The sequence below is a fragment of the Anser anser genome (assembly GCF_964211835.1).
Source record: "Anser anser genome assembly, chromosome: 4".
Classification (NCBI taxonomy): domain Eukaryota; kingdom Metazoa; phylum Chordata; class Aves; order Anseriformes; family Anatidae; genus Anser; species Anser anser.
The window spans coordinates 33,648,323-33,666,360 of NC_139724.1; the positions used below are offsets into that span (position 1 = coordinate 33,648,323).

Consider the following 18,038-nt stretch of genomic DNA (forward strand, 5'->3'; position numbering starts at 1 on the left):
AGGTGAGGTACTCTCACATTCCTCAAGTAATTGGAAATTAGACTAAAATGTTATTAAAGAAAAAAAAAGTGAGGAAGAACTTGCTGACACCAATTTGTCTTTGAAATACCCTTAGGTGATGTAAAAGGCTTCCCTAGACACTTCTATAAATTGTCACTCTCACCCAGATCTTGGGAGGTGTTGACTAGCCTCGGCTTCAAACGAACTCCAGGGGAGAAGCTGTGCGCTGCCTCCCTGGATGGGTTCACCGTGGGGTGGGTGCACTCGCAGCTTGGCAGCAAGTGTTTGCTGTAATTAGGCAAACACTTCGGGAGGAGCAGCTGAACAGGTTTCCACTGAACTGCTGCACCCAGTTCGGTTTGTGCTTCTGCTAATAACAACCCCCTCGCAGCGCTCAGCCCTAAGCGTGTGAGGTGCAAAAGCCAGCATGAATAATGCAGTGAGCGCCGGGTCCTGAACCCACCTTTCCTTTCATAAAGGAAGAAGCAATGCACCTCAGGTACAAAGTTTTACTCTAGCAGGGCTTAATCTTTCTTTCCTTTTCAGAGCTTTGTTACTAAGTGCTGTGTAGGTGTGAAAAGCCTTATTACCATGTAATTTTGTTGGGATCAGACTTGCAACTACCTGCTTTGCTTCATATTCATATACACAGAACGATCAAAATCTGTTTTATTTCCTAACAATAGCCAATTTTGCTATAATTATTTTAAAATCGCAAATTTCAGGAATAGTGCCCCAGTTAATTCACGGGTGGCACCTATCCACACACGACTAAAATACCTTGTTATTTATTACCTTTTCCATAATGAACTTTGCGATAAACAACTGGAAAACTAATTTGGTTTTTGACAATGCCGAACCTTTGAATAGAGAAAATCACAGAGTCGAACACAGAGTGCAGTCCTGTGTGGTAAGTGGTCGCCATAGCAACCGATAGATTTTTATGCTAAGTCTGGCCTTTAAAAACATTGCACGTTTACCACCGAGAAAAAGATGGCCTTGATTTCAAAATGATACAACAAGGATCTTGAGCGGGCATGCTTTCTCGGCTCCGTTGCAAATAAAATTAGCAGGCGTCCCTTTAACACTAAATCCTCTCAGCGCTGCGTGTCATCGTTGACGTACGTGTGGGCCCGCTTTCGGCGGGGAAGTTTTTTTTTCCCCCTTGCATCTCATTGCACGACATGGAGCCCTTTCCCCCCCAGTTTTCCCCTCCTTGTTTTTCTCCATCCCGAACGAAAATAGAACATCAAGCCCTTATCTCAGTCAGTGATCATGGTGACAGAGAAAATATTATTGCGTGTTTATCTAGAGCAGTTTCAATCATACAAGCTTATAATAACTTGCAATAATGGGAGAAGGAGTAACTATAGCTGCAGTGCCTGCTACAGCCTCATTTACTTTCACTCCACACTCAAGTAACTGGCGCCCATAAAAGGGAACGTATTTTTAATAAATAAAGATCCCAACTTATGGCTGTATGCAATTGTTGACAACAACATGCTATAAAGAGTTAAGAACTATGATCATCATCATTAGTGCTTAATGAGAATTTGGTTTGTGGTATTGGAATCCCAGTAACGGGGCATTAGGGTAGACGGACGGAATTATAACTGAATTAGTCGTTTGATTTTCCATTCCTTATTACCTGACAGTATAGGGCACATGCCTGTAACGTTTAATTCAAAGCAGAATTTGCACGCTCAGGTTATTCCTCTCGGCACGGGTGTGGGATGCCTGCTTTTGGTTGATTAGGAATGCAGCCTTGAGAGCTCTGGATGAGTAGGAGGGGAAGATACAGAGACCATCTGTTGCTATTCCTGTGAAGGTAATTTCAACATGCATTCAGTCATCATCGTGACAGTAACAGCACTTCATACATAGCCTTTCACATCATCAAATGTTTGGTCTTTGTGTTCTGTTCCATCCTAACCACAGTATAAGCATCACTCTCTCACCACGCTGAATGCTTCCCCCACGATTCCCTTTGTCCAAGGTGTACTTTCCTTTCCCCACAACATAAGAAAGGTCCTCTACTCAGCCTCCGTGAACAAGGGGCATAAAACAGTCAAGTTCTGTTTACCATGAAACAAGACAATGTAACCGAATTTATTACCCTTTGTGCTGCTTTTTCCTATCTGCTGTTGGACTTCAATTTCTCCAAGGGTGATCATCAAAGCAGCAACAAAAAATAGGAGCCCCAACTGTGATGGAAACAGGCAACAAAACACAAGTTAAAAGCGTCTGTATGAAGCATGGTCCCCGGTGCATCTCTGGGGAAGACAAAAGTTTGCCCCCCTGTAGGGAAAAATTATGCTAGGAACAAATCTATCAGATATACAGGTAGCACAGCAATAAGAGGGCTGGAGGAGCTCAGGTACACCAGTGAGGCATGACAAGGTAAATACCACCCGTCATTCGTTCATTCCTTCCCTCAGGACGACTAACTACGCTGCACCTCTGAGGGTACCAATTCATCACATCAACAACGTGCTATGGTATTTCAACGGAATTTTGCTTATGGTGAACGCTGTAGCACTAACGTTAGCATCGCCGCCGCCACCACCGCCCCCTCCCATTCTCTTTTCTTCCACACAGATGGAGGAAGACTGTGCCAGAGTTATGATTAGCATAGTGTTGGAGTTATCAGAAACAACTGAGCAGTTCCTGACAGACTACTTTCCGTTTGTTATTTGATTTATTTATTTATTTCTATTTAGGAGGGAAATAAGGCATATACCAGATGAAAGGAGGAAAGATCCTCCAAGGGAGGGTCCTATCTGTCAAATGTTTCCCTTGATCCCTGATCTGCAGACGCATCTCCACAGAACTACTAATAACCGTGGTGAGCCCTGAGCCCCCTGCTTCCAGCCCAGGCAGCATCGCAGTTTCTTTGGGAGCTGTGCTCTCACAGCCTGCCTTCACTCCCTGCTTTGAAGGCAAAGAGCAAGAATCATCCAGCATTACTACCAAGGGATGCAGCAATATTTCCAACAAGTTAACAGACAAACCTTGGGATACCACTGAAAAACACACCTGCAGACGCAAAACACAAGATAAAGATTATGACACCGTACAGCATACATCCCCACACGGAACTTCTTGCCTTCACATACTCCTAGAAACTCTACTGCGTCATATTAAAAAAAATAAAATAATAATAAATCTTATTCTACCAGTACTCATAGCAATTGTGTTTGGATTTTACAGATCTTTTGTTTTCCCCACATCATAGAGAGGAAAAGTTTAACATGGCCAATTTTAAAATGGAAGAAAACCATTGTGTTCTTGGGTCCTGAATGAAATATTTGCTCTTCTTCTGTATTTTTTTCAGTGGAAAGAGAAAAAAAAAAAAAAGATAATCTGAGGTCTTCCTCTCAAGAAGAGACTTCTTGTACCAATAGAGAGCTAATCTACTGAATAAGTCTGAAGGTATCTGCTTGGTGAAAAAATGAAGTGGTTAAGACACCAGCACCACCACAATGCAGATGACCTTTTTTTTTTGTTCTTAAATGGAGATGCAATGAGGTCTTTACTCAGGCGTGGCAGCATGCTGATCATATCTGAAAGTGACAAACTTGTCATCTAATACCTGCCAAATATCCCAGCTTCCACAGTTAATTACAATACAATATTCACTGCCTTCAGAGAAAAAAAAAAAGTCAACATAAATTTGAATTGGATGGCTGGGGGAGCGAAACAGTACGCATGGTCATTAACCATCAAAATCTACACATTATGTAGGCAAGACTGAAGTTCTGCTAGCTGTTGTCCAAAAATATAATCACACTCAGACCTATTTTTGGTAAGTATTATAAAAACTATCAATGGAGCCAACTCCGAAGTTCTATTTTTTTATGCTACTGTCAGTTCCAAATGAAGAAAATGTGGCTGCTCTGGCAAAAATAGTTGATTGTTCCACATAATGAAATGCTGCTCTTCACTTCTAGATCCTATTAACTTTTACATATAAACTGTTTTAATGTAGAAGCATCAGGAATCTGTGAAAATAATTTCTCGTGACAGCTCTAGGATTAAGCTCTTTTCAGATAGTTATAATGGCTAACTTCAATTGTAAATTGCTTTTAAAGAGCAGAGCATATACCGTAACCCCTCCTGTGCCTCCTACAAACCGACATCAACAAGGCATCTGGGACAAGTGTATGCCAGTAATTCATCTTAATTATTTGTCAGCAAAGCTGCCCTAATAGGATCTGTCTTTCATTTTGATTAAAATGACCCTCTGAAATGTGGTCCTCATAGAAAGTTGACAACCGAGGTAAAATTTGAACTGTCTGGCACTTCTAATTTTATCTCTGGAAACTGAGAGTGCGCTTCTAAATACTCTTATATAACTGCTTCCTCTATTCCACTCTCTGTTTAGCTTCCACACCACAAAGAACCTGTTCATACCTCTTTGGTGAGCAACGATGATAAAGTCACCTTTGGTCCCTGTGACATTCTTCCCATTTTTGATTCTATGCCCCCATAGCATTATTTCTACTATTACTTGAACGTATCAGGAATTCAATACTGTAGTTAAACAAACTACTACTATGTCGTCTTTTTTTTTTTATCGCATAGCTATGGATATGACAAATACTTCTCATGCCATCTGGTACGATTTAATCTTGTGATTTTTTTAAGGTACGAACTGATGGGGTTCATCATATTGTTCCAGTATTCAGGTACATGACACTCTCAAATACTATGTTTTTGATCATGCTGTAATGACATGATATTTCTTTAGGAACTTCTTTTATATATATATGTGTATATACATAAATATATATGTGCTTAGACTTACCATTTGCCAGAATTAATACATAAACAAAACTGACATTTACTGTCAGGACATAAGACCACAGATTTGATTTTAAAGTTATCAAGACAAAGTCTGTCAGAGTTCTTTTAACTGAAGTTTTCTCACTAGACCATAATGTGTTTCACTTCATGGTACCAGTTACACACGAAATGCAATTTCAGTATCATTATTCCAGATTAAGTCACATGTACAATTAGAAAACACAGATAATACCTTGAGAGGCTTGTATGAGGTATCAGATATGCTAAAAAGAGCATCAAGGGAAGAGCCCTGGCTTGTAAGGGCACCTGGGGAAAGGAACATTGCCAGTAGGCTGTCAGTAGGAAGATGATAACTGAGTAAATAGTAACATGAGCTGGAAAATCTGCAAAAAAACAATTTCTTGCTTTTCAACTACTCTCTCACAAATTGTTACAGAGGAAAAATAGGTTGTAACACTTCAGCTAGCTCAAATGAAAAAAGGAACAAAATAAACAAATATCAGGGGTGCGGGGTATATAAACTTCTCCCTCCATAGTTTTGCAAGGGGTGCTGGTGATAATTTCACTTACAGTCTACTTAAAAAAAAAAAAAAAAAAGAAAAAAAAAAAAGGAGAGTTTAAAGATGTTCCAAGACAATGTGATACAATGCATAACATATGTTTAGGCTGACCATGTATCCCTGTTTTTTCACCCTTCTAATCCCATACCCTGTCAGCATCAGCCTTAAAAATAAAAATTATGAGACAAAACATTATCCCCCAGATTTTAATTTACTGTCTTGGCACATGGAGGCTAACATTTAGTAAGGTTTTGAATACTAATTCAATATTGAGTGGAAAAGCACAGGAGAGAAAAAGAGGTGAAATAAGAAGGCTCAACTTTGGAAGGATTTGCCTGGATAATGGAGTAGAGTGCACCCTCAGTAAATTTCCAGATGACACAAAACTGGGGGCAGTGTCTGATTCACCAGAGTGCCACGCTGCCATCCAGAGGGACACTGACAGGCTGGAGAGGTGGGCTGACAAGAATCTCATTAGGTAGTTCAACAAGAAGTGCAAAGTTCTGCACCTGGGGAAGAACAACCCCCATGATGCACATGATGGGGTCACCCAGCCGGAAAGCAGCTTGGCAGAAAAGGACCTGGGGTTTTGCTGGACACCAAGCTGAACATGAGTCAGCAGCATACCCTGGCCACTAAGAGGGGTAACTGTGTTCTTGGCTGCATTAGGCAAAGTATGGCCTGTAGGTCAAGAGGTGATCCTTTGCCTCTGCTCAGCATTGGTGAGGCTGCACCTCCAGTAACGTCCAGTTCTGGGGCCCTCAGTAAAAGAGAGACTTGGACATGCTGGAGAGAGTCCAGCTTAGGGCCACCGAAATGATCAAGGGACTGGAGCATCTCTCCTATAAGAAGAGGCTGAAAAAGCTGGGACTGTTCAGCCAGAAGAGAAGGCTTGGGGGGTGGATCTTGTCAATTTTTGTAAATACGTAAAGGGAGGGAGCAAAGAGAACAGAGCCAGGTTCTTTCCAGTGGTGCCCAGGGACAGGACAAGAGGCACTGGTCACACACTGTTACACAGGAGGGTCTCTCTGAACATCAGGAAGCACATCTGTGCTGCATGGGTGATGGAGCACAGGCTGCTCAGAGAGGTGGTGGAGTTTCTCTCACTGGAGAAATTCAGAAGTCACCTGGACATGGTCCTGGGCAACCTGGGGGTGGCCCTGCCTGATCATTGGATCAGATGAACTCCAGAAGTCCCTTCCAACCTAATCCATCCTATGATTCTGCAGACAGATGAGCTAAAGCCAGTTTTATTCCTCCCGTCCCCGTTTCTGTGCTAAAAAGTTATTTTCTGTAATGTGCAAGACAGTTCCTTGACCATCATTTCATCTTTAAGTCAGTTAGAGAGAAATTGTTCATGTATATCAAACACAAAAAGGTCCCACGCTCCCCAACTCCATATTAAATAATGATGTGTGGTTCCCAGAATCAGGCTCTGTAGGCCTCAATCTTGTACTACAACAGTAATATGTTACCACTCTTTAACATCAGTGTAGCTTTCCCTGAAAAAGAATTGGGCTCTCAGGCAGTATGGTGCTACATACACTACATAGAATAAAATGGGATTACTCCCAGAAAGCAAAGGATGAAATATTTCCTTCTCTCCCCTCCATCTTCAGCTACCTGTTTCAGACTCCATTCTGCCCCCACCCTTGCAGTCAGCACAAGCCTTTCATGATCTGAGCTGAAATATGGCGAAAAAGAAAAAGCTTTAAGGAATGGTATTCTGCACTGTTTGATCAGACACGTGCCAAAGAAGGGAAAAGGCTGGGAACACACTGTCCAGGTGGAAGCAAAAGTGGGACTACAACCAGCTGTACCATACAAAACCACACCAATGAGGAATCGAGCAGGAAAAGGTATAGAACTTCCTTTTCTGTATTTTTTAATAAAGGTGGCATTCTGATATTAAGCTGCATTTTCATATTTGTTTGCACTCTTCGAGTTCTGAATTAGTGCAAGGAGCAGATTTTGAATGAATACAGGAGTATTCAATGAAATTGCTCTACCCCTGCACAGGTTCCTCTTATTTTTGTCTTGCCTATGATATCAAAAACCATCTTGAACACAGTGCAGTATGTTTGTTGTCATAAATCACACCCAGACACTTGGATCAGTAAATCAATACTGTTCCCATCTTCTACAAAAGGAACAGGAGGTTGACATAACCTGAAGAGAGAAAGGGGAAACCTGCCAGCCTGCTCTAAACAGGACTCCCGAACATGAGAGTCACAAGCCCTGCAAGTTTCTTCACTCGGTAGAAAAACAATGCAACTGCTACTGACACTTGCCTCTCCACAGAAAGGTATTGTGTTTGTAGTATATAACTCTCACAGCACAGGCATCAACGCTCTTGTTCTTCAAAGAAAAAGACAGGTGGTAGAAAGAAGTCAACCACAAAAGGGGCAAGGCAGAAGCCAAGCACATCCTGTTCCAAAAGGCAAAAAGGGAATGAAAAAAAGTCACTGATTCTTTCCACCTCCGTAGATAAACTAACAGGGCTTCTTCTTGGTGTCACAGTCACTCTGCAGAAGTCAAAATCTACAACAAGTGAGTAGGCAATGCAGCAGGACTGGCACCCTCTCTGAGTACCCAGTCCACCAGGAAACATGCCAGGAAGTTAAGTAGAATTGCGTGAATTTATTTTTTCACAAGCTTGGGAGAGAGAGAGAAGGGGAAAACTACAATAACAAAAAACAAACAAACACATACGCACAAACAAGGTGATATTTAGGAACACTGAGGCATTTTTCAATTTAATCTCAATTTCATCAAATTGCTTAGGGGGGAAAAACACCTTAAAAACCATAAAATCCCAAGTGTTTCTAATAACATTTGCTAAATGCATTCTTTATTATTATTATGATTGACTTATTTTGAATTTTTCTTCAGCTTTATTAAGGAAGACCTCAAAATATTAAAAATTGGCCAAAGGATAAGTAAAACAACTCAGTAAAAGTCTCACTTAAACCCCCCAGTAAGTGAGATTGATCCCGAAATTGTCAAGTAGATTAAAAATTCATCATTATCCCAGCTCCAGCACTGACTGACATAACTTTCTTCTACTTTCTTACGGCAGAAGGACTCCTAGGAACATTCACCTCTAAATCGTGTTAGCAGAACGGTGGTTGGTCCTCAACTGGAAGCACAGAAACAGAAATGTCTTTTACATTAGAGATACCGAATCCTATGAGAAATATTAGCTCTGAGAGTTTAGTATGTGAGGGCAGAGAGAATTCAAGTTCACTTCAGAAAAAAAGGTATGATAAAGTACAGGAAAACCTTTTCATCAAATGGAATAAGCCACTATGGAGTTAGGAAATCAGTTTTCTGGTTTTGGCTCTACCATTCATGTATCCTTGGAATCCGGGCAACTTCTGTGAATTTGCTTCTGTTTTCCCCAGTCTTTACAAAAAGATGATACTTAACAAAATGATTCAAGATATACAGATTAAAAACTCTGTGAAAGGTATTAGAAGATTTTCTGCATTTTGCCTAAGATCCAGAGTCTTAAAACCTTCTGTAATTCACAGTTCAGTGAATTATCCCAAAACATAAAAGTCTTTGGATAAAAACATTTGCATTTAGATACATTTAACCTTACATTAAAACCAAAAGATGAATAATACTTTAATGCTTGTCATATTTATTAGCTCTGCTCAAGGTGAGTAAAAGCTCTTGGGAACAGATGTGCCAGACCTTCTTCCTTCCCCGTTCACTTTTTTCCCTTCTTAAACTGCAGGAGTTCAGTTCTAGCACAATTTTTCATACTTCTTTTTTTTTCCTCCTGGCACAAAAATCAGAATGCAGCAAAGACATACGGGATGAGGATAAAAGAAATAAGACCGACTGCTAAATTGACTGTATAAAGAGTGAAAGAGAGAAAAAACTGGTTGTTCAAAGGTATGTTTTGACCTATTGTGCCATAAGCCTCTATGTCATTCTAACCCAAAAATTCTCTCCCAGAGCTCAGGCTAATTATTGCTTGTATGTGTTCACAGAAGCACAGAATAGTTTAGGCTAGAAGGGACCTCTTGAGATCACCCGGTCCAACCCCACCACCCAAGCGGGTCGGTGAGAGCAGGTTGCTCAGGAAAGGGGCCAGCTGAGTTTTGAATATCAACAAGGCTGGAGACTCCCCAGCCTCTCTGGGCAACCTCTTCCAGTGTTGAGCACCTGTACAATAGAAAGGTATTTTCTTGTGCTGATTGCCACTTATCCTCAGAAGAGTCCAGCCCCCTTGCCTGCATTCCCTCGCATCAGTTATTTATATATGTTGATAAAATCTCCCCAAGCCTTCTCTTCTCCAGGCTAGAGAGCTCCAGCTTTCTTAGGCTCTCCTCACAGGAGAGATGCACTGGTCCATTCATCATCTTCATGGCTCTTTGCTGGATTCACTCCAGTAAATCCATATTTTCGTGGGCTCAAAGTGCAGAACTGGACAGAGTACTCCAGGAGTGGCCTCACCAGTACTATGCAGAGGAAGGACCACCTGCTGGCAATGCTCTTCCTCTTGCAGCCCAGGATGCCATTGACCTTTGTAGCAAGGACAAATTCCTGGCTCACAGTCAGCCTGCCGTCTATCGGTACTCAAAGGTCCTTCTCTGCAGAGCTGCTTTCCAGCCAGTCGGACCCCAGCACGTACTGATATCTGGGGTTATTCCTTCCCAAATGTAGGACTTGGCATTTCCCTTTACTGAATTTCATGTGATTCCTCTCTCAGCCCATTTCTGCATCCTTCTGAAGTTCATCTGAATGGCAGCACAGCCATCTAGTATATCAACCACTCCTCCTGGTTTGGCATCAGCTGTGAACTTGCAAAGGGTGCACTCTGTCCCATCATCTGGGTCACCAACAAAGATGTTAAATAGCACTGGCCCCAGTATCGACTCCTGGAGTACAGAGCTATTGACCTGCCTCAAACTGAGCTTTGTGCTGCTGATTGCAGTCCTCTGGGCCTGGCTGTTCAACCAGCTTTCAGGTCCATTTATATAAGCTGCACTTTGTCAGCTTGCCTGTGATTTTGTTAGGAGACACTGTGTCAAAAGCCTTACTAAAGTCATGGGAAACAACTACCACTGCTCTCTCTCCCCTTGTCAACCAAGCTAGTCATCTCACTGCAGAAAGCTATCAGGTCAGCGAGGCATGATCTCCCCACCAGAAATCCTTGCTGACTACTCCCAGTCATCTTGTTCTTCACGTATTTGGAAATGGTTTCCAGGATTAGTTGTTCCATCACCTTTCCAGGAACTGAGGTGAGGCTGACCAGCCTGTAGTTCCCTGAATCTTCTTTCTTGCCCTTCAGGAAGGTAGGAGCAACATTTGCTGTCTTTCAGCCCTGAGGAACCTCTCCCAGTCACTATGACCTTCCTAAGATAACAGCGAGTGGCCTTGCAGTGACAGTCAGCTCCCTCCGCACTCATGAGCACAACCCATCAGGCCCCAGGTCACAGGTGCTGGGTTTGCTGAAACGTTCCCTAACCTGGTCCTCCTCCAACACGAGTAAGTCTTCCTTGTTCTAGACTTCCCTGCTGATGTCTCAGGGACCTGGAATTACTGAAGGCTAGCGCTACTAGCAAAGACTGAGCCAAAGAAGGCATCAAGTACCTCAGCCTTTTGCCTGTAACATGGCACAAGGTCTCCTGCCCCATTCAGCACTGGGCCCACATTTTTCCTAGTCTTCCTTCTGCTGCTTATGTACTTGAACCCTTTATTGTTGCTCTTCACTTCCCTTGCCAGATGCAACCCTGGGTCGGCCTTAGCTTTCCTAAGGCTATCTCAGCACAAATAGCAACTATATACTCCTCCCGAGTCATCTGTCCTTGCTTCTACCCCTTGCACGCTACCTTTTTTATATGCTTGAGTTCAGTTAGGATTTTCTTGCTCATCCATGCAGACCTTCTGTCACTTCTGCTTGTTTTTCTGCTTCTCAGGACAAGCTTTCTTGAGCTTGAAGGAGGTGATCAATATCAACCGACTCCTCTTCCCTCCACAGTCATATCCCAAGGGATTCTTCCAAGCAAATCTCTGAAGTGGCTTAAGTTTGCTCTCCTGAAATCCAGGGTTGTGCTTCTGCTTTTTGCCCCGCTCCTTCTTAGGATACTGAACTCCACCTGATGGTCACTACAGCCAAGGCAGCCCCCAACTTTCACACCCCCGATCAGTTCTTTCATGTTTGAAAGTATCAGGTCCAGCTGATCAGGTCTGCTGGTGCAGATAAAAGCTGCACAGATAATTGTAAGAGGCTTGATAGCAAGCTTACACATTCTTTAAAAGCTACATCATAAAAGACATTGCGAAACAATCAATAGAAAAGAGGCAGACACACAGGTTAACTTTATTTTCATTCATAGGTCTCTCAGAAAATATTCTAAGAAAAACAGTCTGCTTGTTCCATAATATTTAACTGAGTCGTCGCCAAAGCTTTAGGCATGTCAGTACAACAGAAGGGAAGGAAATAATAAAAGAAACAAGATTATATTACACTGACTCACTGGTGGGTACCAACTCTATTCAGGAAAGGCGGGTAGAAGTATAGAAGAGAAACATCATGGGGAGAGGGAGAAAGGGAACCAAAGTGAGAAAGGCTGTGGTGGGAGACAAAGGGACAGTGCATGTCATCAGCATGGGAAAGGAGCAAGGACAACTTACCGAGCAGCACAGACTGTCTTTGTAGCTGTGGTCTGTCCAGGTCTTACACCTCATTTACCTTCTAATACCTTTGTGATAGATATTTCATTTTCTTCTATAGCTCAATGATGACAGTTGCAGAGTGCTACTAAGACAATGCCTACATTAAAATATATGGTTACCATTTTTTTTATTTTTTTGGAAACACAGTTATGAGATGTTTTCCCTAGTAGAAGAAAACAGCATACCCCTATTAAATGGAGCATTGCTTGCCTGTTGCCCAAGTATCCCTTACATTTCCCTCCTGTTTTCACTATTAGAGATACTCAGAGTTTCATAGCATGAGAATTAGTAAAGCAGTTTTCTTGGAGCCTCATTTCTGACTGCACAGACTACACAATCTTCCACCAATTTTTTTTTCTGGCCATCAGCTCCAGTGTACTAACAACCTTTATGACTAATTTGTATGTTTGTATCAGTACTGTAACCAGGGTTAAACTTATGCTTAGAAAAAACCTTAAGATTCACCCAGTATTTTGTGGTACAACATCCTGTCTTATACCTGAGACATAATACATTAGAAGGATGCCAAAAACAAACAAACAAACTAACATTCAGATCTTATTAGTGATCTCCTCTTGAACAGAGGAGATTTTTTTCATGGTATTTTCCTTCCCTGGAAGGTTTACATTTGTAACCTCTGTAAAAGGTAAGGAAAAGGAGAAGGGCTCCCCTTTTTCTTCACAAAAAATAAATAAATCCATGCCTTCCCTCTGTTCCCTGAAGGGTGTGAATAAGAAAAAAGTCCAATAATAAGAAAGAGCAGAATTTATTGAAGAGAGATAATGAGAATGAAGAGAGTGCTAAGAGGGTCAAAGGTTATGTGCAGAGCAACCCTTAAAAAGAATGGGTATTAAAATCTTTGGATATTAATCCAACCTGTGACCCTTGTCACCAGTTAAAATATCAAAAGGTATCAGAACATTAACCACCAGACATTTTAGAACAGTTCAAACAGCCTGTGCAAGTCTAATTAAATCTGCCCCCAAATCTGTCACCCAGTACAGAAAAACAAGATGGGAAAATTCATCATGACTCAAAACTAAAAGGTAGGTGGGATGAGAATACTGACACTGGCATTTATTATGGAAGAGGATTATTATAATCAGCCCCAGCAAACAATCATCTCTCAATCTGTGTAGGGCTGAGCTTTTCATTTTCAGTATGTTAAACTTTTAATGCCAAGGAAGGCTCATAGCCTGGAAAATATTTCATGGCCACTTTGTTTCAAGAAGCTCCACCAGGCAAGTGTGTATGTGTGTGTGCACGTGCGCACTCCAGCAGCCAGCTTGATTCTAGGTGGGTTGTGTTTTGTTGTTCTCCTTGTCTAAAGGTCTTAAGCTGTTTTTTAGAAATAAAGGAGCACTAAAAAAGAGCTAGTTACCTTGAACAGAAGCAATCGAACACCTTTGTTTATTTACAGCCACATGTCACTGCTCCAACTCTATGCAAAGCATACAGCCTTTAAGTTTCTTCACTCATGATTCATTCTGAGAGACATTATAAAAGTGAGAACATTACTGCATAATTAGACACCAGTGTATTAAACAGGGCCAGAGTCAGTAGTTTCAAGAATTCAGGATGGTAATGCCTGCCAGAAGTACCTACTACAATACCATGCACCACACTCAACTACTATCTGATAATCTGATTTTCAACATGATAAGCACAATACTGAAACTGTGTAACAGTGAGTGCCACGGTCCTGCACAATTCACTCAGATACTGTAGAAATATTTTCTGAAACCAAAAGAAAATGTGATTCTATCCTTCCTCCCAGTGTTCCTGTACTTCTTTTTTTAATTTTAAATTAAAATCAGTCTCCTCTTCTTATATAGCTAGCTTTGTGGTAATGTCAACATAGGAGTCAGTGAATTGCAGACCTCTCCTTTCGATGGGGTTACTTAATGTCTGACACACACCTTTCCAAGATTACCTCATTTTGGACACACTAGGGATTTCAGCCTTGGCTTTTCTCTTCTCTAATATAAAATAATAACATGTACATTTTCATTTGGGTGTATAAAGATGTTAGCAGCTATCCTTCACAATTCAGAGGCCAAGAAGATGGGACAAAAATATATAATGAATAGCTGAAACTAGACAAATTGCTCCAAAAGGTTCTAGTATTTATAGCGAATGTAAAATAGAATGAGTTTTATAACAAAGCCAGTTTTCAAACTACAACATTTTGTATTGAAATTTGTATTTCTTTGATGTAAGAAAATGATTCAAAAAATGACTCTTTAAAAGTACGACGGGAAAAAAAGGCACTTAAATATTACTTAAATATTTTTCTTTGTAAACCCTGGCCCTGCTCAATTTCCAAATGAGTAACATTTTTGTGTCACTGGTTTCAGTAAGAGCAGTAAGCCATTACACTGCTAGAAAAAAATGCCTAGAGTTTTCATAGTGACGTGCACCACTTACTATCTCTGCTTACAGTTATGAGTTGTTCTGGGCTAGTGTACCTTCATTTTTAAAACGCAAACACTTCTTAAATTCAGGAGATACTGTTAAATATTACCCCTTGGCTTTCTCTCTTTGAGGATGACAAAATTAAATCTCTCCTAATGCAAGTTACTCTCTTTTCCGCTAAATTTATTTGATTACAAGGAAACCTTAGATCCAACAGGATGTAAAAGAGATGAAAAGCAACATTAGCTGATGTGTATCAAATCCACTCCACTCTTATCAAGCAGTGCTAAAAAGTTATTAGTGCTATGCTGGGGGAAAGAAGGCAGGGTGCTTCTGTAACACGCTTTCATTATTCACTGGCACAAGCCATACCTTTACAGTGTTTCACCGTTCTCCAAGCACAGGCAAAGCAAATACTTGGGTGGTTAGGTATTTTTTTTAGACAGAATGTAATTCAAGCAGTGATAATAATTGTGATAATAAGTGATAATTTAATACTAAGTGCCTTCCGATTGAACTTAGCCACTTCGTTACTAAACAAAGAGATATTTATACTTTAAAAATAGGTATTTTGTCATATTCTCTTGTAAAATACCTCACCAAGACTGGATCTACTAACAAGATTTTAAGATGTGGCCCTGTACAGAAATTTCATTTAAATTAAGATATAAGAATACTGATGCTGCTACTGCTTTATCGAAGAGACAACTAACCTAAAGAAGGGATCTTTTGGATTATCTAATACAACCTCTGAGTCAAAACTCAGAGACTCAAACCTCATAAGCATAATACTTCCCATTTTGTAATATTTTCATAGAACCGAGCTGATCTTGCCATAGCATGGCATTAGATAAACTCTGCTACTGTCCAATTATCCACAATCTCAACATGTATTTTCCAATCATTAAGGTGAGTTTGATCTCTCTTAACTTCGACCACTCTTCACTGTACTTTTAGTACCGGGTTTAACCTTATAATTTTTCCCTTCAAATTGTTTTTATGCAGACATATGGGTTCCTCCAAAACACAACCGAAGGAGCGCTTCCAAATCTCAGCCAGAGCTAAGACACGATGCATTCTCTCCTCCTGGCCTAGCAGGAAGTGGAATTGGTAGGGACAAACTTGTAAAAGGTTAGCTGCAGGTGGGTCTGCATCACACTGTCTTCATCTGTGCTTCTCTCTAAAACTCCTTCCAGTTACATCAGCCTGCAGTGCCGCTAAACTCCGGACTAAAAACGCACACGGGAATCCCTAAGAAAATTGTAAGAGATTATCGATTCTACTGCAGAACTTGACTGAGTCACTTAACACAGGCATTCCTTGTGGCATACCCCTTCAAGCTTTTCCCACTAATTTGCTCCTTTCTGTACCACACAGCACATAAGCTCTCTGCCAGATGATACAATATCTATCATGGAAAAAGTAGGAAATTACACAACAGTATCCTGGGAAATCTCAGCTATTTACAGGCCAAGATTTAAACAGTCCAGTCCAGGGAGCTGCATCTAGTGGGCAGCTCCTCAGTCCGTCCCAGGAGGCTGCAGGTGTTGAGCACCAGCTGCACAGCACACCATCAGGGACTGCAGAAAAATGCCTCTGCTGGCACGTAATACAAAATAAAATACAGCCCCTTTCTGGCTATATTTTCATGAGTTTCTACCTCCGTTATATCTCAAGGTATACTAAACGTCTTTTACTTACTGCCAGACCTACACATTCAGCCTAAGATTTGGAAGTAAAGGCACATTAATCATAATAATAACGGGCCTGAAGTAGGGCTTGCTGTCACCTGGAAACCTGGCTACATTTCGCTGGCAATCCTGGTGAGCTTGGTAAATATTCAGCTGATCACGTGCAACACAGAGGGAAATCTATGCCATGCTTTTTTTTTTTTTTCTTTCCCCCTGGCAATGAAAGCCAGGAGACAGGATACCAAACACACACCAGAAAAAGTGCTACTGAGCAACCATGCAAATTTTATGGCTTCTTTACTTCTGGAGGCTCTCTGAATATCGCTGGGACTCAGTTACCCTACCACTGAATGAACTCTGCACCTAAAGAATTTGCTGCACTACACAAACACATGATCACGTCAATCAGCATCCGACATGTGCCAAACCCTGCCATCCCAGCACTGTAATAATCACTTCATTTGACCACATCCATTAACTATTTCTGAAGTTGTTAATAAACTTTAACTAATGGGAAGTTGGAGTCCTTATATTTCAGGTGACGTGGTCTAGAAGTAGAAACATTTCTTTTTCTTTGTTGTAATCTAAGCAAGGAAGAGTTTTATCAAATTTAAAAATAACCATTGAAATAATGGTATTTTCCTTGGACATTTTTTATGGTGACAAATAAACACAAAGAATTCATTTATTATACTGTTTAGTAATACGTGGAAATTGAATTAATCTGATGTAATTGATCTTTCACTTCACCATATATTTAGCTGTCCTATTCATTTGTAAGCTGATGAAAGATTATCCAAACATCGAATGCTGCATTGATGGATGTTTTGGCTAAATAGCTAAGGATACTGTAGCATAGAATCGTATCATATATCCTGTTTACTAGTGCCTAAAGACAAAATTACTGGTCCTGGTATGTCAGTTAGCTGGAATTCCTGTGCTCAGGAATTTTCCCATGGCTGTTTCTAAGACGGAGAGGTTTAAAAGGCAGTCTTCAGCAAGTTAGCCATACATTACTTCGCACTTCTTTACCATGAGTATAAGACTTTGGCACAAGAAGTTAAAGTGGCTACATACTACCATGGCAAACATGAAACTTGAAGGGAAATGCAAGAATCAAAACATGTTAATTTCAGGAGTGTGAGAAATGAAACATTCTTCATTTACTTGCTGAGTATTTAGTTGACCACCTACATCTCCAATCACATTCTTTAGGAACAGTTCTTAATGGCCCTCCACTTAGGGATGCAGAAATTAAAAGTAGAATTTGCATTATGCGGGGAGGCAGAATTTGCAGAAAATTAATAAGAATTAACTAAAGAAGTGAATGCAAACTAGTCTGTAGCTTTCTTTTTGCCCTCCCCCCCCCCCCCCCCCCCCCCCCCCTTTATGATAAACTACTGTATGGACTCTCTCATTCAGAAATAAGATGTCTTTAATTCACATCTAAATTTCAGCTAAATTCTGAGGAAAGCGTACACACTAATTTATTAGAAGTGTAATAAAATAGTAGCACCCTCACACTGTTAGGCAATTTGCATCAGTTATCCTAAGCAAATTAACGTAGCTGAGACCAAAGATTTGTGATGTTCTATCACATGCCATGATATGTCATTTTTCAAGTCCTCACAAGCTCAAAACCATCAAGCACTGTGCTGAAAGGTGTGCATTACAGGCAGAGGCAAAAGCCCATTCTGAGACGCTTCAGACAGATTGCTATCAATTCTCCCTCATAATCATACCAAAAACAAGAACAAGCCTTAGCAACGGAAGAAGATAGCACTGCTACAGAATCTTTTTTCCACCTTATTTGTTTTTATTATGCATCAGCTATAGTCTGTGATCTTTCAGAATTATTTCAAGAATTCAATGT

General features: G+C 40.8%; 2 long non-coding RNA genes across 3 annotated transcripts in view; one reads left to right on the forward strand and one right to left on the reverse strand.

The window, feature by feature from the left end:
• LOC310899672 overlaps nt 1-18,038 on the reverse strand; it is a 224,263-nt gene that overhangs the window by 122,462 nt on the left and 83,763 nt on the right. The window lies entirely within an intron of this gene.
• LOC310899670 overlaps nt 118-18,038 on the forward strand; it is a 30,865-nt gene continuing 12,944 nt past the window's right edge. The window contains exons 1-4 of the long non-coding RNA XR_014584474.1: nt 118-499; nt 4,648-4,688; nt 6,986-7,225; nt 15,480-15,616. This is a non-coding gene — a long non-coding RNA (uncharacterized lncRNA). The remainder of the gene's footprint in view (nt 500-4,647; nt 4,689-6,985; nt 7,226-15,479; nt 15,617-18,038) is intronic.